We start from the raw sequence: 23,927 nt of genomic DNA, 5'->3' as shown, positions 1-23,927 counted from the left end.
AGTATCAAATATAGTTTATACCTCTGAGCTCTTCCTTTCTTCAGACTAATAATCCAACTATTATGAAAATATAAATCCCAAAGTCATCAATAAACACATGACCTGACAGGTAGTTTCACAAGAAAGGGGTCTTGCTGGGCAGAATTACTACAAAAAACACATAATGGAAGAATTTAAAGGAGCAAATTACAAAATCACAAATCACAAAATCACAACAGAAGTAAGCACAAATATTACTAAGTCAAAGAAATGAACATGACTTCCAATTTTAAGATAACCTAAAACATCACTGAGCTAAACAACTGGAGGAAGCTTTTTTAATAAAGAATTCTAAAAGTAATCTTTTAAAATATGACAAACCCACCACTGCAGTAAAATCTAAAAGTTTTCTGACTCCCAAACAACAACAAAAATTTCATCCCAGGTGTGGTGGTACACACACTTGGTTGTGAAGCAGAAGCAGGTGGATTTCTGAGTTCTAGGTCAGTCTGGTCTACAAAGCAAGTTCCAGGACAGTCCTGGCTACAAAGGAAATCCTGTCTCCCCCCAAAAAAAACAAACAACAACAACAACAAATCCCACACACTGCAACAGTATCTTGACTGACTTTATTTTAAATTACACTTTTTTAGAAAGGCCTGGGAGTTAGGACACTAGGATACAGTACTATCATCTACAAAGTTCACACAGTCAGTCATGAACCATGTAATCAAGTCCAGGGAGGAAGGGGAAGAAATCAGATGCAATTGCAATTTGTGTTGGGCCACATTCATAGGTATCCTTGATAACATATAAGGGCATGAGCCGGTATTCCCAAAACAGTGAATCACCAAATGAGTAAACATGTTATAAAGTAATGAGTTCATCTAGATGAGCACAAAGCTATCTGCTTTTCAGCCAACAACAACAAACAGCAAACTCCCCATCATTTCTTGCAGCAGGAGAAGGCTCCACAGCTTAACTCACATATCCATCCATATATATGCCCCATATATCCATCCATATTCTGCCCAGAAGTTTAAGGTCCTTATGCACAATACACACATTAGATGCCCTCACATCGAGTCTAAAATTATCCTGTTCTTTCCTACATTCTATCTATACTACTATCCAACCCCAGGTGGCCAAACCAAAAGCCTGGCTATTTCCTTTAACTTCTCCTCTTTTCAGTCCAATATAAAGTCTTCCAGCTTTTGCCAGTTCTACCTCTGGCCTACTCCTCCCAAGGGTTGGTCCCACTCACTTTTTCCCTGTATTATGACCAGGATGGTCTTCCTAAACCATCAATTAGATGGAGGCACTCCCTTCTGAGGTTTCAAAGGTTCAATGCTGTCCTGACACCAAAAGCTAAATTTCCTTATCCAAGTGAACAGGCCTCAAATGGTTCAGCCTTTCCTACAGATTACCTCTCATGTTTTATTCTACAGTTCAACAGTAATAAATTCCTTTACTCTGTGCTTTCTTGACTCTTAAGTTTTGTATGTGTACATGTGAAAACCAGAATATTTATTTAACTATGCAAAGATATGTTACATTTGTTTAATTACTTAAAGATGTGTTGCTGTTTTATCTTGCCTACTAAGGCACCTGACTGGTCTAATAAAAAGCTTAATGGCCAATAGTGAGGGAGGAGATATAGGCAGGACTTCCAGACAGGGAGAGTAAATAGGAAGAGGAATTTAGGCTTGGGGGAAGACAAAGAGATGCCAGGGGGATGCCAGGGGATGGACAGACGGATACAGTAGAAGCAGAAAAGTAAGACATGAAGCAAAATGTAGATTAATACAAACAAGTTAAATTAGATTAAAAGAGCTAGTAGGACAAGCCTAAGCTAAGGCCAAGCATTCATATTAATAACAAGTCTCCGTATCTTTATTTGGCAGCTGGTTGCCAGCCCAAAGAAAATTCCAACTATACCAGAGGCCAACTTTCTTGATCATTCTCTACCTTATTTCCCCCCTTTTATTCCATTAATATGGGGGGGGAGTGTAACATATGCCACAGACATGTGTGGAGATCCAAAGGCATTTGGTAACTGATTCTCTCCTACTATCATGTGGATCCCAGAGACCAAGCTATAGTGCCATGCCTGCCTACCTGCTGCCATGCTCCCTGTCATGGCATTCATGGACTCGCCCACTAACAATGTAAGCCCACAATAAATTTTCTTCTATAAGTTGCTTTGGTCAAGGTATATTATCACAGCAATAGAAAAGTAACTAAGACAGTAACTCGGTTTTATATTACATATTTAGTTCTTTCAAGTATTTATTAACTAGTGTGTTTGCTGTGTATGTGTGATGGAGAGAGGAGGAACATATGTGCCACAGTGACAACTCTATGGAATCTGTTCTCTCTTTCCACTTTTACATGGGTTCCAGGGATCAAACTCAGGTCCAATAGATTTATGCACAACAAGTGTTTTTACTCACTGAGCCATCTCTCTGATCCATATATTTAGTTCTTAAAAGATAAAAACTTTTTTTGAGACAGGGTCTCGTGTATCCCAACACACTACACATCTGGAAATCTTAAAACTGCTGATCTTTCTACCTCTACTTCCCAAAGTATTGGATACAAGAATGAGCCACTATGCCTGGTTTGCGTGATGGGCAGGCATTCTTCTAACTAAGCCATAACCCTAAGTCCAAAAGATGAAAATATTTTAATCTCTCTCCCCACCACCACTGTGTGTGGGTGTACACAGAGCAGGCTGGCTCAGAACTTGCTACATAGAATATGATGGTCTGTAACTCATAGCAATCCATTTGCCTCAAATTCATTTACCTCAGCCCAGACTTCCAAATGCTAGGAATATGGGATGGACCACCATGCCAGACCAAACATCTAAATTTGATGAAATAATATGTCCAGTAAATGATGAACAAATAAATAAAACATGATATATGTATACAATAGAATATTACTGTTCAGTCTTTAAAAGGAAGAAAATTCTGGGTTAAGCGACATGACTCAGCAGGTAAGGGTGCTTGCAGTCAAGCCCAACAACCTGGGGACCCACAAGCTAGAAGAAAAGTGACTCCTGAAACTTGCTCTCTGTCCTCTACCTTCATAATGTATGGCCCATGGGCATATGCACACACTTATATACAAAAGTAATTTTAAAAATTAAGGAAGGAAATTGGCACATGCCAAAACAAATGAACCTTAAAAGATACTGTGCTAACTAAAATGGACTAGTTACCAAAACATCATATAATCCCATTCATGTGCAGTTCTTAGAGTAGTTAAATCACAGACTATAGAATGCAGTTGCTGGGGTGGGAAAAGAGTCACCGTTTAACATAAGATGAAAGCAGTTCTGGAGGTGGAAAGCTGCACAGCAATGTCAAACTAACACCACCAAGAGTGAGGCAAGGGGTGGCTCAGTAGAGACTGCATGCCCAGCATATGCCAAGACTCAATTCCCCAGCACCAAAAATTAGACCAAAATGGTAAAATTATATGTATTTTACCACAATTAAATTCTTTTTTTTGTTTTGGTTTGGTTTTGGTTTTAAGACAATGAGGGGACTGGAGAGATGGCTCAGAGGTTAAGAGCACTGTCTGCTCTTCCAGAACGCCTGGGCTCAGTCTCAGCACATGGCGTGAACAACTACCTGTACCTATAACTCCAGCTCCAGTGGATCCAATGTCCACTTTTGGCCTCCTTGTATACTGCACACATGGTATAAAACTGTAAGCAGGTAAAAACACTCATATACATAAAATGATAAATCTCAAAACATAGAGAAAGACAGTGATACACTGTTTTCAGAGATATTAGAAGCACTGCTAAAATAACTTCACCTTTATAATATTCCTCCCTCTCCTAAAAGCAATTCCTAACTGAAGCTATATCACAGAAAAACCTAAAATTCCAAATTGAGTCTCATTCTACAAAACTAAAATTTTTAAAAACAATGTCATGAAAGAGTAATTTTTTAAAAAAATGGCACTGCTCTTGACTACAAAACTGAACACACAAAACAACTGAACACAATGTCATTGCCTTGATTCAACATAGTGGGGCAAAGCACTCAGAGGACTGGTCAATGTGGACTTCAGTATTCCATTTCCTATGTAATTATATCCTGCGATTGTGTAGGGAAAAATTCCTGATATTGGGACATACATACTAAAAGATTAAGGAGCAAAGTGCCATATATCTTTGGCTAACTCAAGTGTTTCAGAAGAAACAAGGCAGTGAGAGAGAGGACAGGTACCAAATATTAACAAACTAGACAATGGAAAATCATGGCAAAGTTTTGTTAACCCTGTTACTCTGCTTGTAACTTTCATACAGACTATAAAGTTTTTCCAGAATAAGCTGATGATGAAAGGTAGCTGTCTTCAAAGTCAGACTGAGAATGAGGAGAGAAAAGAAGAACAACGATTTTTATTGTTTTGTTTTGTTTTGTTTTGTTTTTTTTAAAGAAGCCCAACCATCAAGCCAGGTGGTGGTGGCACACACCTTTGATCCCAGCATTCGGGAGTCAGAAGCAGGTGGATCTCTGTGAGTTCCAGACCAGCCTGTTCTACAAAGCTACATAGAGAAACCCTGTCTTCAAAAACCAAAAAAAAAAAAAAAAAAAAAAAAAAAAAAGGAGGAGGAAGGGGGAAAAAAGCCCAACTATCATATTCTTGGATTTGCCTACAATATACACAACCTGCTTTAATAAGGCTTTTTTGTTTTGTTTTTAGACTGTAACACTGACTCTAAGCACATCCTTTTATAGTCCATTATGTAGCTCAGGCTATCCTCCAACTTGTGGCAATCATCCTGCCCCAGATTCCCTAAATGCTGGGACTACAAGCACATACCACTACATTCAGCTAATGTCCATTTTTAATGATGCATATTGTCATGTCGTATAATCATACACATAATAAAGAATCGTCAGCACAAGGCCCTGGGTTTGAGAAACAGCAGAAAGGAGGTATCCATAAAGTCTGGCTGGCTAGTCAGCCACATTTCCTTTCTCAGCATAGGAGGTACAAATTGCTAGTTGGCAAGCCTATGTGATCAATCATTCCTGGAAGCCAGAAAACATGTCTCAAACATACCATAAGTAACCAGAAGAAAACTTCCAGGCTCTATGTCTACTACCAGCACCAATCATCACTTTGCCTCCATTCCTGAAAGTTTTGCTTTTTTTTTTTTTTTAAATCCTTGGTGTCAAGAAGTATTCAAATATCAAAATAAACTACCCAGCATCAATTAGCAGTGGAAAGGAAGGGGATGTTGTGTATACCTACACAGGTATGTGTTCCCTACTTCTTTAATTAGGACCTTTTTCTTAATATTGCTGAGAACTCAGTTCATAAAATTATGATTTAAAATGCTATTTTATATTCAAAGTTCTGAAATCATATGAGAAAATCCTTAAAACTCTCAAAGAAGAGACAAAAAAGTTCTTTTATGGCGCTAAATATAAACTACCTGAGATAAATAAATCCATGAGCAAGTATGTGTATAGAGCAAAAGATACTGGACTGTTATTTTGACTTTTTTGTTGTTTTGCTTTTTGTTTTTGAGACAGGGTCTCACTATGTAGCCCTAGGTAGCCTGAAACTATATAGACTATGTAGAAACTTTGAACTCACCAGGCACGGTGAACATTGTCAGTAAACTCAGGGAAAGTGGAAGCATAAGGATCAGAAATTCAGTCACCCTATACTACACAGACAGTTGACAGGAGATCTGGGCATGTACGTAAGAATCTGTCTCAAAAGAAAGAATAAAATAAAATAATTAAATTAAATTTCACAATTTAGCACTCAAATAACCACAAGGTAGTGGATGGTTTTATTAGTTTCCTCTCTAAAATTACTAAAAGATGATTTCTAAACTGACATATTTGTTCAGATCTGCTACCAAGTCCACAACATGGAAGTAATGATTGCAAAGCAATTCCTTAAGAAAGATAAAAAAATATATTGTCCAAATGATTGTAGTGTATATGGTATATATACTACAAGCAGTCAAACAGAACAAACAGCACATAAAACATTATGTGTTAATAATCTGATTGACCCCAGAATGCTGTAACCTATCAGAATGAAACAGACTACCCTAGGATACAACAAGCTTCATATAGACATTTTTATTTTACTGCCTTCAAAAAAAAGAGGCAAGACTGAAAACATTAGCATTCATAGGCATCAAACATATTTCAAAAGTTCTAGAAACTGATCCTTCTGGTCTAGTGCTCTAGCAAAACAGAAATCTCTACAACCTCTGTGCAGAAAAGACTAGCAGCAGCATATCTCAAATTAGCTTCTACACAATGTCTTCCAGACAACAAAAGACTCTAAACCACCTAAGAATTGATGCTAACTAAATACAACTTTTCTGGGTTTCTTTTTTTCCCAATTAGTGGAGAGCTAGAGAGATTGTTCAGTAGTTAAGAGCACTTGTTGCTTTTTCAGGACCCAGATTTAGTTCCCAGCCATCCATCTGTAACCCCAATGCCATCTCCTGGCCACTGGGAATACTAGGTACACACATGGTGCATATATATACATAAAGAGAAACACACATATATAAATGTCTTAATTATTAAACAAAAATATACTCATTTCCCATTGCTGCTCTAATAAATTACCACACACTTCCTGAGTTACAACTATAAAGCTATTTTTCTTAACATTGAGAAGCCCCAGGGATGAAGAGATGGCTCAAAGGTTAAGAGCACTGACTGCTCTGCCAGAAGTCCTGAGTTCAATTCCCAGCAACCACATGGTGGCTCACAACCATCTGTAATGAGATTTGTGCCCTCTCCTGACCTGCAGGAATACATGAAGGCAGAATGTTGAATACATAATAAATAAATAAATCTTTAAAAAAAATGAGAATGATGATACATTCCTCTAATCCTAGTACTCAAGTTTTAGAGATGGGAGGATCCAGAATTTAAGGCCATCCTAAGCAACAAAGGCAGCCTAGACTCTAAAGAACCAATGAACCTGAAGTACCTTCAATAGTTTTATTTTGTTTTCTTGATATAATAATCTTATGCAATCCAAAACTGACAGTAATCCAATCTCTCAAAAACTAATCTTTCTTCAGTGTAATTTACCCTAATTTTGTTTGTACTCTTATAAAATATATTTTTTATTTAACTAGATAGGGATTTCAAAACTAAAATTTAAATTATATGAGACTGATTACATTGTGCACGTTTTGCTTTCCAAAAATACCACTAATAAAATTTTACCAGCTTACTTCCTTGAAAAAACTCCAATAGGCAAGTTGAAAATATCCACTTCTCTACAATTAATACCAAAGTAACTTGTATTTTATTTATAAGTGTGTTATATGCACATACATGCACATGTGTGTGAAGATGCTTGCTTTGTGTGCATTTGTAGAGATCAGAAACTGGTCTTCCAGGTGTCTCCATTCTTTATCACTACCTAATTTTTTTGATGCCTATTCTGCTACACTGGTTGGCTGGAAAAGCACCTAGAATCATCTTATCTGCATTTCCCATGTATTACAGGAAGGATTTTTGGTTTTTTCCATGGGTACATGGAATCTGAACTCAAGTCCTCATGGTTAGGCAACAAGTGCTTTTTTCACTGAGCCATCTCCTCGCACTGGAAACATTTATTATTTTTTTTTCAATGTAAAAAAACCTATATGCTACTTTTTTTTAATAGACAGGGTGTTTGTAAAACTAAATGAACAGACATATTCTGACAAATATAATACCCTGTTGTTCTCCAGTCACAATCTGGCAAGCACAGGATTTTAGCAAGGGGGTAAAAAATCCAATTGGCATCAAGATGGAAAACACCTCAAATATTGATTTTTCACGGAATTAAGTTATAAAAGATGGGGTGCTCCAAAGCAACAGAGAAACTCTGTCTTGAAAAACCTAAATAAGTAAATAAATAATAGATGTTGGGGTAATACTAGATCAAACATAACAATATATTTGCAGTTGACAGAAAAAGCAGTTTAATACCTTTCTATATTAAAAAAAAAAACCCTAAACATGCACATAATATTGAATACTAAAGATGAACTGGATCCTCCTAGACACAAGGATATAACTATAAAGAAAACAAAATTCCCGATGACACCCATGAAGCTCAAATTTCAAAGAATATATAAATAACAAGATGAACAAATCCATCAAAAAGTGACAAGTGTGGTTTAAAAAAAAAAAAAATGGGAGCAGTGGGGAATAGGGCAAGGATGAAATTTTAAATGTAATAACTAACTAGAAGGGCTTTCCTGAAAAGGCATCATCTGAGAAAGACCTAAGGCTGGCTTGTGATTAGCTTAAAGCATTTACTAAGCAGGCTCAAAACCCTGGATTTTATTCCCAGCACCAATAAATTAGTAGAGAAAAGACTTGAAAAAGGCAATTTAGCGAACTTGGCAATCCAGACAGACGAAAGGTCTGAAGTTAGTCTATGAAAAACAAAATAAAGCTAGTTATCAGGTACGGTGGTACAGACACTCTGAAGACAGGACTATCACATGTGAAGTCCTCCTTGGGCTACACAATGAGTTCAAGGGTAGCCTGGGCAACTTTTTGAGGCCTATCTCAAAAGCAAAAGTAAAAAGAGGTTTGATGATATAGTTCAATGGATAAGCACCTGCATGCACAAAGCCCTGGGTTCAATCCCCAATACTAAAGAAAAGAGAAAGAAAGGGAGAAAATGGAAAAAAAAGAAAGAAAGAAAGAAAGAAAGAAAGGAAGAAAAAAAAAAGAAAAGAAATGGTTGCCAGAATGCTATAAGCCAAGTAGGACAGCAAATAAATCCCAGGTTAAGTAACGCTTTGTTTGGGAGGAGGAGGGTCATAGATGACCTTGTAGAACTTTGAAAAACTTTAGTTCTTACTCTGGAGCACATGAGTATATTATAATCAGCACTCCCACTCCCACCACTTCTACTCAGAAATAGAAGCAGGACGATTAGGAATTCCAGTAGCCAAAGCTACATACATGGTCAGCTCACTGTCAGCCTGGGCTGACTGAGATCTAGTTCAAAAAAAGAAAAAAAAAAAGCAAAAGAGGACCCTGAAATGGTGGCACACACTTTTGATTCCAGTACTGGAAGGCTGAGGCAGGCAGAACTCTGTGATTTAGAGGCCAGCCTTATCTAAAGAATGAGTTCCAGGATAACCAAGACTACATAAAAAGACTTCATCTGAAAAACAAAAAAAAAAAAAAAAAAAAAAAGAAAGAAAGAAAAAAGAAAAAGAAAATTAAAAAGACATCTGAGAGATGGCTCAGTCGGCCACACTGGCCATTTAAGCATAGGCCTGAGTGCATGAAAAATCCCTGTAATTCAAGAACTAGTGAGGTAGACAGGAGGATCCTTGGTGCAGAAGCCACCCAGTCTAACCAGCTGATGAAGAAACCCCATCTCAAAAAAATAAGATGGAAAAGAGATCAGTCATTGACCTCTGGCCTCCTCAACTACATACTTGTGGGCAAGTGTACGTACATGCACACAGCACACATGCACAAACCTGAGAAACAGACATTAAGAAACAGAAAAATAACAGCATGCTTTGAACCAAACTAATGAGAAATGACCAGATTCTACAGATTTTGAAGACGGAATCAACAGGACTTTCAGACAAACAAAAAATGGGTGGGGGGGGGGCACCACAAATAATGACTTAGTGATTAAGAGTTCATATTGCTCTTGGAGAAGACCCAAATCCAGCTTCCAGGACCCATGCTGGGACGCTCACAATCACCTGTAACTCCACCTCCAGAACAGCTTACACTTCTGGGCTCTATGAGCACCTGCCCTCATGTGCAAATACCACAAACACAATTAAATTAAATACACAATTAAAAATAAAAAATAAGCTGTGCATAGATAAAGCTGGACCTTTAATCCCAGCATTTGTGAGTTGAGGCCAGCATGGTCTAAATAGTGAGTTCAAGGGCATCCAGAACTCTGTAGTGAGACCCTGTCTTGAAAAAAAAAAAAAAATTAAAAAATAAATAAATAGCTGGGCATTGGTGGCGCACGCCTTTAATCCCATCGCTCAGGAGGCAGAGGCAGGTGGATCTTTGTGAGCTTGAGACCAGCCTGGTCTACAGAGCTAGTTCCAGGACAGCCTCCAAAGTCACAGAGGAACCCCGTCTCCAAAAAACAAAACAATAAATCTTGAAGGAATGGAACAGAGAGAATATGGTATAGGAGAATAAAAGGTTAACAACAGCTTCTGGAACATAGATTCCCATTGATGGAGATGGGAAACCGAGGGCTAAGGATGTATGTAGCTAAGCTGAAAGAGTGCTTTTCCATGGAAAAGCTCCACACAAACCAAATATGGTGAATACTTCTGATCTTAAATCAATGAGGGAGAGGCAGAAGGATCACAATTTTGGTCAGACCCTATCTCCAAAAAAACAAAACAAAAAAAAACAAAAAACAAAACTGGGGGAGGGGGCACAAACCAAGGAAGATCCTAATCCCTTCGCTGGCTCTGTGGTGAGTCTAAAATTTTAGTAGATAGATAATGGAAGTCTAGACTTCAAGTACATGTGATATAAAAGCACAAGTTTAACTTAGGAATTATATGAAGCTTTGTGTCTTTTCACATGAGTCACAAATTGAAGCACAATTTCACTCAACATGGCTCCAGAACTGTGTCTTAATTCAGTATTCTGCTCTATGTTCTAGCTACATGCTATCTAATAGGGAAAAACAAAAGACCTCTGCTTCTACCATCCAAGCTCCTATCCCCAGGTAACACTTATACTGACAGCACATTTGGGCACTGCCATCCCAACATCCTCTCAAAGCATTGTATGACTTATGTGAAATTAACATCCAATAATCACAGAAGTTTGTTTGCTCAACACTGTTGATGCTTTCTCAGTAAGTCAACCTTCTTCAATTTTATTTTATCAGCTTCAAAGCTGGCCTGACTATGAGAATCTTTTTCAGTTTTAAGTGAGAACATCTCATAATTTACATTCAGAATACATTTTTATGCTCAGTGTCCCTGCTGTATACACACACACACACACACACACACACACACACACACACACACACAGAGAGAGAGAGAGAGAGAGAGAGAGAGAGAGAGAGAGAGAGAGAGAGATTTTCTTTCTTGGAGACATTCTGTAGTCCTAGATAGCTTGGAGCTTACAGAAACCCACCTGTATCTGGCCTGAGTGTTAGGTTGAAAGACTATGTCACCATGCCCAGCCTAGAAACGATTTTTTTATACAAAGTATTATAACTCATAATGTACCCAACATCTAATAAAACCTAGGGAACATGCTGACAGTGGTGACACACGTCTTTAATCTCAGCACTAGGGAAGCAGAGGAAGGAAGATCTCTGTAAGTTGGAGGTCAGCCCCATCTATAGAGTGAGTTCCTGGACAAACCAGGGTTGTTACACAAAGAAACCCCCCCTATCTTGAACAAAAAAAAAAAAAAAAAAAAATCTTTTTCAATACTGCCGGTGCCCACAAAGATGGATGCACTCTATCTTGGCACAAAGACAGGGAGTTCAAAACTGTCCTCAGCAAGTCATAAAACCTAAAGGTCAAAGGTATGGCTACAGTAGGATGCTTGGCTGTCTTATTCTAACTAGCAACAGACCTGAATCTGAAGTGTGGCTACTCCTGACTCTTAAGACTAGGGAACAAGAAGCTGAATCTGAGGTGTGTCTATTCCTGATCCTCAAGGCTAGGAAACAAGAAGTTGGAAGCTAAGGTGTGGTTACTGAACCCTTAGAATAAGCAAGGAAGAAAAGTCTGTTTGCTCCATATACATGATACTGTGTTCCCCTTGTTTGGATAAGGTATATAAGAGTGGTGAAAATAAACTCCTGGCATTTCAGTATTGACTGATCTGCCCTCCTGACTTTTATTCTGTCTCTGTCTTTTCTTTATCATCTACAGCTAGCCTTTCCCTCATTCACACTCCCCCACTCAGGTACAAACTTGGGGCTGCTCAGCTGGTTCCGATTGCAGCCCCTCAAAGACAGCTCCCAACACAGTACATGCCACCTTACTGCTTAGGTGGTTTTGTCTTTTTAATTAATATAACATAATGTAAACAAGTTTTGTTTTGTTTTTTAAGTTAACACAACTGAATGATATTTATACATCAGGATATGACTATCCAAAACACACAAGTTCCTAACTTTTGACCTTACTGTTAACATCATTATTCAACTAACAGCAAAGGCAGAATCCACCTTAGCAAGAGCTGTACACAAGAACCAAAACAAAAACCTTAACAACAAAGAAACCTGTAAATGAATTAAGATCAGATCATACTGGTCATACATTTTTGCGTTATCATTCAAAAATTAACTCACAGCTATTAAAATGCAGAAACTGGAATGGTAATTCAAAAGAATTAAGAATATATAAAATAGTGCTTGCTTCAGTGCACATATACTAAAATTGGAACGATACAGAGACCAGCATGGACCCTTAGAAAGGATAACATGAAAATTCGTGAAGCGTTCCATGTTTTTTTAGAGACATGAGGGAAGGCCTAGGTCCTACCCCAAATGACTTGACAGATTTTGATGATCCCTTCTGGAAGGCCTCACCCTCCCTGGGGAGTGGGACGGGGGGGGGGGGTTGGGGAGTCATGGGAGGATGGGAGGGAGAAGGAACTGGGATTGATGTGTAAAATAAGAAAAAAAAATTGTAAAAATAAATGTACCAAAAAGAGTGAATAGCCGTAAAGACATGAAATACTAGCAGCCATTGGTCCACCTTGCATTTACAGAGGAAAAAAAACATTAAAAAACATTTTTATCCTGGAATCCTCTGACTTAAGAACTATAAACTCTTGATTCCTAAAGGAATTCTATAATCCTCCAAAAAGGAGTAAAGAAGATAGTTCAATTCCATCTGTAAGTTTATATACTGTATTTTAACCACAGGATTAAATACAGATAATAGCACACTACCACAGCAAATGTGATTTTAAGTACTATGAAGGCATACATGTAATTAAGACAATCACACTTAACACAAAAGGTTGTATAATTCATTAATATGAATGATATATTCTGAAGGTCAATATAATACTAATCCAATTTCTTGGAGTCACATATTTGTGATATTGTTAACAGGATAGGATAGGAGGGAAGAAGGTATTAACTTCCTAATGGGTAAAAGATTCCCCTTTGGTGACAAAAATCTTTTAAGGCAAAGCAAAGCAAACATTAATGTATTAAGTGGTAATAAATATATAAACTTGACCCCAATAGGAAAAAGGTAGCGAATTTCATCACAGGGTGAAATTAGACAACAAAGACAACAGAATATGGTTCACAGCTCAAGGGGGGAGAAAATTAGAATAGCCACTAAGTGATATGACTAAATTTCAAAGGCTCAACTGCTAGGACATACTTTTTGACATTATAAATTAAAAAAAAGCAAAACAAAAAACCAGATTTCAGAGCTAAAGAGATGGGTTTAAGAGCACTGGTTGCTCTTCCTGATGACCCGGGTTCAATTCCCAGCACTCACATGGCAACTCACAATCCTCTGTAACTCCAGTCCCAGGGAATCCATTGCCCTTCTGGCCTGCACAAGGGACTACACACATGTGGTGTACAGACATAAATGCAAGCAAAACCATGAAATTTAAAAAAAAAAAAATCATATTTCTTTTGTTGTCAAGATTTATTTTTCTTATTTTTAATTATATGTAGGGGGGCTATGTACACCTGGGTGCAGGTGCCCATGAAAGTCAGAGGCGTTGGATACCCTGGAGCTGGAGTTACGAATGGTTGTGAGCCATCTGATATGGGTGCTAGGAACCAAACTCAGGTCCTGTGGAAGAAAACAAGTGCACTGGCACAGAGCAACGTCTCCAGCCCTAAGAAACCTCAGATTTCTTGAAGACCATCTATATCTTACATATTCATAGGACTACTTCCAGAAGGATATATCATATTGGGAGGCGTTATTGCTCCACACCAAGTTTAACCTTACAAATCACTCAACTATTTCTAAACAAAAGTGAGTATTGGGGCTAAAGATAGGGTTCAGTGGTTAAGAACACTTGTTTTTAAGAGAGGATCCATAACTCCAATTTCAGTGGACCCAATGCAAAACAACCATACACATAAAATGAAATCAATGAAAATTAAAAATTAAAAAAAAAATTTAAAAAGGTGAATGTTAAAGTAAGCAACCCACAGAAATAATTTAAATAAAATCCAAACGCTAATCTCCTGAGGGCAGGGGATGTGGAAGAAGAAAAAAAACTTTTAAGAATCAAGTAACACTTTATAATGGTTGGGTCTCTGTGAGTGAGAGGCCAACCTGGTCTACATAGTGAGTGTCAGGACAGAGACCCTGTCTCAGAACAAAACAATTAAATAGCACTTTTATGAATATAACACAAATTATTAATTCATCAAGTCAGTAGCTAGAGAAAAATCCTCCTCTCACCCTCTAACATCTCTTAACAAACAACCAGGCCCAATATTATGTGTTTATGAAAGCATTAAAAACACAACACACATAAATCATAATCTGAACTACAATCAGCTATGTGAAATCAGCTCCACCAAGTGTGTAAATATTTACTACATGACATTCATGTTAAGTTAACATCAGCATTTTCAAGGTCAATATTATGTTCGTTCAACTTCTTGGAGTCACACATTTTTATGATATTTTTAACTTCTGACTAAAGCCTCTATCATCACAAGATGCTCACACTGTTTACAAACATCCAGAAACAGCAGCTGGTGTTCCTCTGTCACATCTTGTTACAATAAATGGGAGAAACAATTTTAAACTTCAGGTATATACTTTCTTGAGATATGCTAACAGTAACTTACTTAAAAGCTTTTTCTCAAGCTGATATAAAGGCATGGACACATATGAGCACTTTGGTACAAGGCAGACAAGGTAAAAAATACAAACCTTTATATATGTATACTTATTTGAGCTATCACGCCAAAATGAGTCAAATGCCAAGTAATACTGATCTGATTCTCCTTTTATTTTTCAAGCCAGTTTCAATGCCTTTTCCCATCTCACTCAAAATAATGTAAAAAATCAAACAGAAACTTACCCACACAGGCATTGAGGAATAGCCAATCAGTCTTTTTCAGCCTATTTTTAATCTGTTTTAGTTTTTTAAAGTCCACTTCAAGTTCCTCCTTGCTACCAACAGCACCAGCCAATTCGATCCTCTGAAAATCCATTTTCACTTCAGAGTCTCGTTTGGTAGTTGGAGGCGATCTTCTTTGGCTATTACCACTACTGCAGCTTCCCCTCCATCGAGCTCTGTCTTGTTCGTTTATTATTGAAGAAGCCTCTTCAGTCTCTGCCAACTCTATTGCTTCAATGTTATTAGGTCTGGGATGATCACAAACAACACATTTTTTAGCCTTAGCCCAGTTTTCATATGTGCAAACAGAACAAGTCCAATGCTGGGTCCTTGTATTTAATTTATTTCTATCATTGTATTCTTCACAGGGATCAACAGAAAAAGCAACTGGTCTTGAACCAGATCCTGAGGATTGAGGAGATTCCGTGGGACTCCTGGTCCTACGCTGGGATAAGCATTGAGTACATCTGATTGCTCTTGGCCAGTTCAAATATGTACACATGTGGCATGACCATTTATTTGTGTTTTCCATGCTGTATGAAGACTTAACCCTTGGTCTTGCACTAGAGTCTGGACATATCAAAGGACTACTTCCACCTTCAGTACTGGAAGGATCCCAATCTCTACCAACATCACTTGAACCACTTTTAAATGGATCTTCTGTAATAATTGTTCCACTGGGTCTCTGGGCACGACACATAGTACACTTGATTGCAGATGGCCAATTTTCATACGTACAATATTCACAGGCCCACTTAATCCCATGTTCTGACATTGTGTACTTCTTGAAGTGAGTTATGTCAGGCAGGAAGCTATAAATAATTAGGATACTGTTATTAAAATAATAGCTACACAATTCCACCTCTGAAAATATGCCCCCGAAATAAAAATACACTTCAACTTAGAAGATATTTATTTCTTAAAAGACACATGTAAAATTTCTTATTGGATTAGTCTACTTTTGGGATTTCCAGAGAAATACTGGAGATAAATTCCCAAAGAAGCTCTTAGACTTCAGGATTTAATGAAAGATTACTTTGGACTGCTCAAAGTGAAAGGAGATGAATACAGACTTGTTCTACAGAGGAAGGAGATAAAAATAGGTAAGTCATTAATAGAAATTACTCAATTTCAGCTCAGCTGTCACATTAATTTAGAAGTTAAAAAGACCTGTAGGCAAGGGAAAGAACACAAACCAAATAGTACCTTAGACACATAGCCACTCTCAAGTTACAAACAATGTGGATCATGCTATTTATAGTATGTTTGATCCATGAATTAAGGAGATCAAAGTTTTACCCAATTATCTGCTAAGGAAGAAAAATAGCTTGAAAGTGCTAATTATTCACTGCTTTTAATTAGCACAGATAGAAAAGAAAGATGCTGAAGAGCACTGATCACAATTAACAAAATAACATGATAAACTAGAAATAGTTCTGATATTCTGTATCCTCAAAATCTGATTACATCGGGAACAAAAAAGAAAAACTCCCCATCACCAATACTCTCAGGAAATCCAAATGGATAAAACATCTCTAAGAAAACTATTTGCATAATCATGTCAATGTTTTTAAATGTTTATATTTGATATTTGAAAATTAATACATTAAAACTTTAGCTAATATTAAAAACATACTTGCTATCTAAAAAGTCCTAGAGCTGGGAGTGCTGGCACATGCCTGTAATCCTAGCACCTAGAAGGCTGAAGCATGAGGATCTTGAGACTGATGATAGCTTGGGCTACACAATGAGAGATAAGCAATTCAATAAATATTTCCCAGGCTCAAGAGTGGGCTTGCTAACACTACACTATAAAGAAGACTTTACTGTTTAACAACTAATTCATAAGTGAAACAGTTTACATGGCAAATTTAATGACAATTTAACTACTTAAATTACATTAAACAACTTCTCAATTTTTCAACCTGTTCTAAATTTAGTACCTCCCCCCCCATGACCTATTTTAATTATGAAAGAGAAGTTTCCTAGGCAGAATGATCGGTATTTTTCCTTCTTTCTAAACCTGGAAAGTCAAATCACTTTATAATTATATTCTGTTCCTGCCTATCAAATCTACACCCCATATACAGAGTGACCTTTGCCAAGAGGACAACTTCACCATACAAAGGAAACTATTTAATAGCTAAAATAAAAATCACACTTACTAAGATTTTAGTTTCCATGCTATAACCTCCACCTTGCACATGGTTACAATAAAGGTAAATCAGACCAAAGACAAGATTCAATCTTCATGCTGGCTCAGACTCTGACTTCCTCAGGAGATACTGCAAAACGTGTAAGTGGTTCTGTCTGACTGTGAATAGCTATTCCTGTAAAGGAGACCAAAACTGAATTTCACTTACAGCCTTCTATATTCAAAAGTTACTGTAGAAAGCCTAAATTTTAATCAATTCTATTTTAATTATACTATTTTAACAACAAACTAGAATATTTAGAATTTAACTTTAACATAGCAATAAAAACAGCTAATTTATTGGGCTGGTCAGCCAAATTAAACATGAAGTTTTCTGCATAGTGTGTTGTGTATGTGCACAGGCGTGTGTGCATGCATGTCTCATTTTTTGGAGCCAGGGTCTCCACATGTAGCCCAGATTAGCCTCAAACTTACAGTTCTTCTACCTCAGCTTTTCAAATACCTGGGGTTATAGGCATGTACCAATACAACCAACAATATTATCATAAGTATGAGCAGTGCTGAGTCAATTCCAATCTGTACTACTGTAAAAGAAAAGGTGAGATGATCCAAGTAAGTAAAAAATAATCATTTATAATTTAGTTTGAAGTATTTTTCTCTTGTAATTGCATTTGTTTGGGGTTCCCCCCACTTGTTAAATTATCTTGCTTGGACATTTTTAAACTGTGTGTGTGTGTGTGTGTGTGTGTGAGATCATGTGGCAGCAAGACAACTTCTTCAGGAATGCCATCCTCCTTTGAGACAGGCTCTCTTACTGGCCTGGAGCTCCCCAATTAGGCTAAACTGGCTGGTCACTGAGCCACAGGATTCTCCTGTCTCAGCCTCCCCAGCTCTGGGGTTCCAAAAGCACACCAACATATTGACTTTTTACATGGGTGCAAATGATCAAACCTGGACCCTTGTGCTTGCAAAACAAATAAATGCTTTACCAACTGAGGCACCCTCCCAGCCCCTTGCTTAGATTTTTAAATTTTACTTTATACACACTGACTATACACAATCTAACAGCAATCTAAAAGTGTGTTCAATCGCAGGGGCTATAATCATACAAGCACACAGGAAGTAGACAATAGAAATTTTCATATTCATTAGGCATTTCCTTTAGTTTTTTCAGAAATGAAATAAATTATTCGTGCTATTTGAAAGTATAACAAGCATGCAGAAAGTTAGCATAGCAAGAACACATGTCATAATAAACATATACTAAACCAATTACACTATTTAAAATGTTTACATTCAAAATTCATGCTTGTTTTGATGCATTTTTATATGTTGCCTGCATTGCATGCTCAACTAACAGCTGGTTATCTTACTTTAGCTAATCTCCATGCACCAGTGAACTGTCTATACTTAAATTTTCAAGGCTAACAAAAACAAAGAGCTGCCACTGACACAATTATATTGGATCAAGACGGCTCAGCAGGTATAGGTGCCTGCTGCCAACACTGATGACCTGAGTTTATTCCTAGGATCCATGTAGTAGATGGAGAGAACTCCTATAAGCTGTCCTCTGACTTCCCCATACTTGCCAAGACACGACTCACACAAGCACACAAAATGAAATTTTCAACATAATAAAATTCAAAATAGTAATAATATCAAGACCAGCTTGGAGGCAGCTTGGTGGAAAGCATAACACCCATATGCAAGACTGCATAATAATCATCATGACCATTCATCATAAATGAAAACCAAACAGGGGCCTAATTTCCCTACCCATTCTGGAAATGCAAGTAACTGCAATTCCAAACTGAAATTTGAGGAAGACAAGAGAAGCACACTAGACTATTTTCTATAGAGATACATACTCCGGAGATATGAAACTCAACAGAACACTATGTTTTAGTAACCGAAAGCTACAATTCATTAGAGATCATCTGAGTGAGCCATTTTTATCTGTGGTAATCAGTAAATTAAAAGAATAAGGACAATGTGTGATTTTACATTCCTAAGAATTAACAGAAAGTATCCTTTTTCTTCCAGATTTTCAAGGCAAATAGTTCTAAGAGGGTTTTTTAAAATTATGTGTATCTATGTGTCTATGTGGGTGTGTGTACACCTAAGTGCAGGTGCCTGCAGAGGCCAGAAGAGGAATTACAGATGGTTGAAAGCTGGAGACCAAATTCAAGTGCTCTACAACCACTGAGCTATCTATCCAACCACCTAGCTCCTAAGAGCTAATGCTAAATTTTGAAATAGAACAGTGACTAGATATCATGATAGCCAAGTCATTTAACTTAGTAAGTCTAAGTCTGTATGCAATCTAGGTTTCCAAATTCTATTCAATGACTCATATTTCAATAAATTGGTAAAAATAAAATCTGCGTAACAGAGGTTTTTTTTTTTTTAAGTTCCTTGATTTACTTCAACACTAAACTGTATGTGTTACACTTGAACAAGCAACATTTTTGTCTTAAAGAGTCAAAATTATGTCCATTTCTTCTTAAGTCTTTATTGGGGCTAGAGAGAGAGTTCACTGGCTAAGAGCAGTTGGTGGTTTTGGAGAAGATTCAGGTTCAGTTCCCAGCACCTACATTGTGTCGTCTAACATAACTCAAGTTCCAGGGGACCAATGCCTTCTGACCTTCACAGACACCAGGCAAACATGAGATATAATATATATATATATATATACACACACACACACACACACACACACACACACACACACACACACACACAAAAACACACCTAAAATAAGCCACATTTAAGTCATGCCTCAAAGCAATAGGTACCATACTACAATCTCAACCCTCCTGGAGGTTTTGGGCATGCCAGGCCAACATTTCACCATCAACCCTTATGGGGCCTGACATGGCCAAAAACTCCAGGTTTGGTCACCTGTATCACTGTTGAAAATAAAAAAGCAAAATATACATGTGAATAATCCTCATCAAGCACAAACTCTTTAAGAAACAAACTATAAGTTCAGTTGCCAATAGTTTAAAATGAGAAACTACTCAAAAAGATTAATGACAGCAGTCTTAAAGTGATTTTTTTTAACATTCTTAACATAAACTATGCATAATATATAGTTACTAGTAAAAACTGTGGAGATTTATAAATGTTCGCAAGACATCTTAAAGAACTATAGAAAATGAAAGAAGATGCTTCACACACACAATTTTCAAGTTTTCTTAAAATATTACAAAGTAATTCTGAATTACAAAATTTATATAAATAAAAAAAATTGAAAACATAGCTTGAGCCAGGCAGTAGTGGCACACACATTTAATTACAGCATTTGTGAGGCAGAGGCAGGGAGACTCTGAGTTAAGGCCAGTCTGATCTACAGAGTGAGTTCCAGGACAGCCAGGGCAGCACAGAAAAACCTTGTCTAGAAAAACAGGAGAGGCTGAGGGGAGAAAACACTACTTGACTCTTAAACCTAAATTCCCATTCAATTTCTCTTTTCTCATCTTCCCACATCACAATCATCAGGACAACCAATGGTGCTACAGCAGAATCCTAATGACATGAACAGTCAGTCCACTAACTACAAATCTAATCCCATTCCAGGGCTCCGTTAACTAATCAAACCCCCCATTAAACCTCTTATCTTCTTCTCATAAGGCACTCCCACCCTGACTTCTCCAATTTCCACAAATGACACCCGCTCATATCCCTGAACCCAGCTGAGAATCTCAGAATCAATTACCTTGAATTCTGCCTTCCACTCAGTTTTTTCCTAATGGTTCCATCTAATCAGTTATTTGCTTCCACTCATTGGCTCAATCCTTCCTCAGCTCAGGTAAGAACTACCATAATAGTCTCCTACGCATCTTTGTTTTCTAAATACAACCAGCTGACTGTCATCACAGCAATCCTCTTTTCTGAAGCTTTTTCTAATAAAACCCTCCGGTAAGACACACAAGCCCACTCACTCACTCCCAAACTTACTACACATACCCTTAACTTACAGTTGAGGGAGTTACAACTCACTCCCAAAGATGCACACATGAAGTCACTGCCTTAGATATGCCCATCCTTAACTCAGTTACCTCTCATTGCTTTCACAGGAAGCTCTCAGATGATTCCAAGGACATTTCAAGCAGTCATGCTTTTATTAACATGTGGGCTTACTGTATTTCCTCTTAGGATTAATTTCTGGAATATAAATTCCTAAATTTTTCTTACATCATTCACTCCTACCAATTTTCAATTAGGGCAGCAAAGGCTTTCAAAACCCCATCTCAGGGACTTTAGAGACAAAGCCTACAGACCAGTACACTGTGTTTTATAAGACCAACAAAAAATACAGATAACATCAGATTCAGTGGCCTAGGAAAAAACAACAGTGAAGCTTCTGAGCAATCTCTGTGGAAATTCTAGAGAGTGAGATCAACTCGATAGGTAAAATTACAGAAGTACCAAGACCCTGGAAAATGTGCTTGCAAGACAATGTTAAGTAGGAAAGGGTAGGACTCTTGATTTTTTTAAAAGCCAAACAAGGTAGTCTACATCTAGAATCAAAGCAGTTGGAATCAAGAGATAAACAAGCACAAGGCCAACCTGAGCCACACAGTAAAAATGTGTCTCCAAATCCCAACTGTTGGGGACATAGCTGAGCAATATTACATATACCTGGCATGGTCCAAGGCCCTCAGTTTAATTTCCAGCACCCAGCACTATTTTTAAAAAGTTCCAAGGCACAGGCACTGGGAGCCCATAGTTGGCAGCAGAACCAGAGAAACCCTATGGAGTACAATGAAAGAAAACACTTTACCTACAGAAGGTAAAATGCATAATGCTAAAGTTCTTAAAAATAAATAAACCAAGAACTAAGATTGAATTTCATGTCAAGAGATTTCAAAGTTCAAATCAAGTTGATTCAAACAAAGCAAATGAAGTATACCCTTTCTACCTGGGTTTTAGGCTGTGGTTCATGTTTGAAATATCTGAGATATATTCCTAACTAGCTAGTCAAATTGTAAACCGGCAAAAGCTAGCTATCCTATTTTTCCCTTGTCTTAACATAGAAGTTATGTATATTTATGTGTCACCAAATATCTAAAATGTGTCACTGAAAATCATGGTCTTTACTATGTCATCCTCCCATTCCATCCCCCATCAAAATATAAATAATGGGCTGGAGAAATGGCTCAGCAATCAGAAACACTGCTGCTCTTCCAGATGACCAAGGTTTCATTCCCAACAGTCACATGGTGATTCACAACCATCTGTAACTCCAGTTCCAGGGGATTCAACATCCCTCTTCTGGATTCCACAAGCACCACACACACAAGTGGTGAACAGATATACATGCAGGCAAAACTAAATTTTAAATTATAAAAACATTAAATAAATACTGACCAGTATGCAAACACATGCCTGAAATTCCATCACTAGAAAAATATAAGCAGGAGGATGTCAAGATGTCAATTTCCAGACCAGCATGAGCTACAGAGACAGTGTCTCAAAATTAAATGGATATATATTGCATAAAAATGTAATGTATAATAGAAATAATAACTTTCATAATAAAATTATAAAACATTTTGTCCCTGATACTTTAATATTTGGAATACGAATAAGTTATGGGAAGACAGAACAACAATAAAATTTGTCAAATAGCTTAGTCTAGAGCCTTACGGTCCTGTGACCCACAACTAAGCACACTGTTCTCACTAAACTTCAGGACATCCTTTGGCTTTCCTCTATTTCTTATTAGCTATTTTCCCTCAACCTTTGTTGGCTTCTTTTTATTTCTGATTTCAGGCACCAAGAGCTCCTTGATTGACACAGCTCTAACCACCAGCTCACTCTCTTAGGAATTTTAATCCATGGAGGCAGGGGGGAGTTTCACTTTTTATTACTTATTATTTATTTACAAGTATATGTATATGTGCATACAAGCATTCAACAGTACACATACAGGTCAGTTCTCTCTACTATGGGTGTTACAGGGATCAAATTCAGGACATCAACTTTGAGAGCAAATGTCTGCACTTGAGCCATCTCACTGGCCCCAGACGTCTACTTCTGGTCTGACACTTCCCAACTTCAGGTTAATGAATCGAGCTGCCTACAGAACATCTACTAAATTATTTAACATACATCTTAAACTTACCATATCCAAAACTGAATTCTCCATCAGAATTTCATGTTTCTAAAGCCTCAGTTTAACTACCAGCAGTTTAAAGGGACTAGACTACTAAGAATAAACTGTTCATTAAATACTTGTCCCAAGCCGGATTGTAGTGATATATGCATTTACTCCTAGCACACAGGAGGCAGAGGCAGACCGATCTCTCTGAGGTTCGAAGCCAGCCTGGTCTACAGACCAAGTACCAAGACAGCCAGAGGTGTTACAAAAAGAAACCCTATCTTAGTAAGCAAACAAACAAGAAAAAACAAACAAATAAAAACACCTATCAGAATGACACTGGTCACACCAGCACTTCACCATTAATTAAATGAGGTAATTACCCATACTACAACTAGAATATCTATCTTCGTTCCATAGAATCCTCTTTCTTTTAAATATTTTATTTATGCCTGTGTACATGTTGAATACTGGTGCCCTTGGGAGCCAGGCACATGTCCCATGAAACTGGAGTTACAGGAAGTTGTAAGCCACCTGATGTAGATGCTGGGAACACAACTCCTAACCTCTG

At 37.5% G+C, this 23,927-nt stretch overlaps 1 protein-coding gene and 1 non-coding gene across 2 annotated transcripts in view; one reads left to right on the top strand and one right to left on the bottom strand.

The window, feature by feature from the left end:
- Nucleotides 1-23,927, bottom strand: part of Zranb1 (zinc finger RANBP2-type containing 1) — a 59,902-nt gene that overhangs the window by 26,327 nt on the left and 9,648 nt on the right. The window lies entirely within an intron of this gene.
- Nucleotides 12,384-12,486, top strand: LOC127228996 (U6 spliceosomal RNA). The gene has a single exon (XR_007835087.1). It is a non-coding gene; the product is annotated as a U6 spliceosomal RNA (small nuclear RNA).

The sequence above is a fragment of the Phodopus roborovskii genome, unplaced genomic scaffold, assembly GCF_943737965.1.
Source record: "Phodopus roborovskii unplaced genomic scaffold, PHOROB, whole genome shotgun sequence".
Taxonomy (NCBI): Eukaryota; Metazoa; Chordata; class Mammalia; order Rodentia; family Cricetidae; genus Phodopus; species Phodopus roborovskii.
Note: the sequence above shows the minus strand (reverse complement) of the source record. Positions and strands in the feature narration are given on the sequence as shown.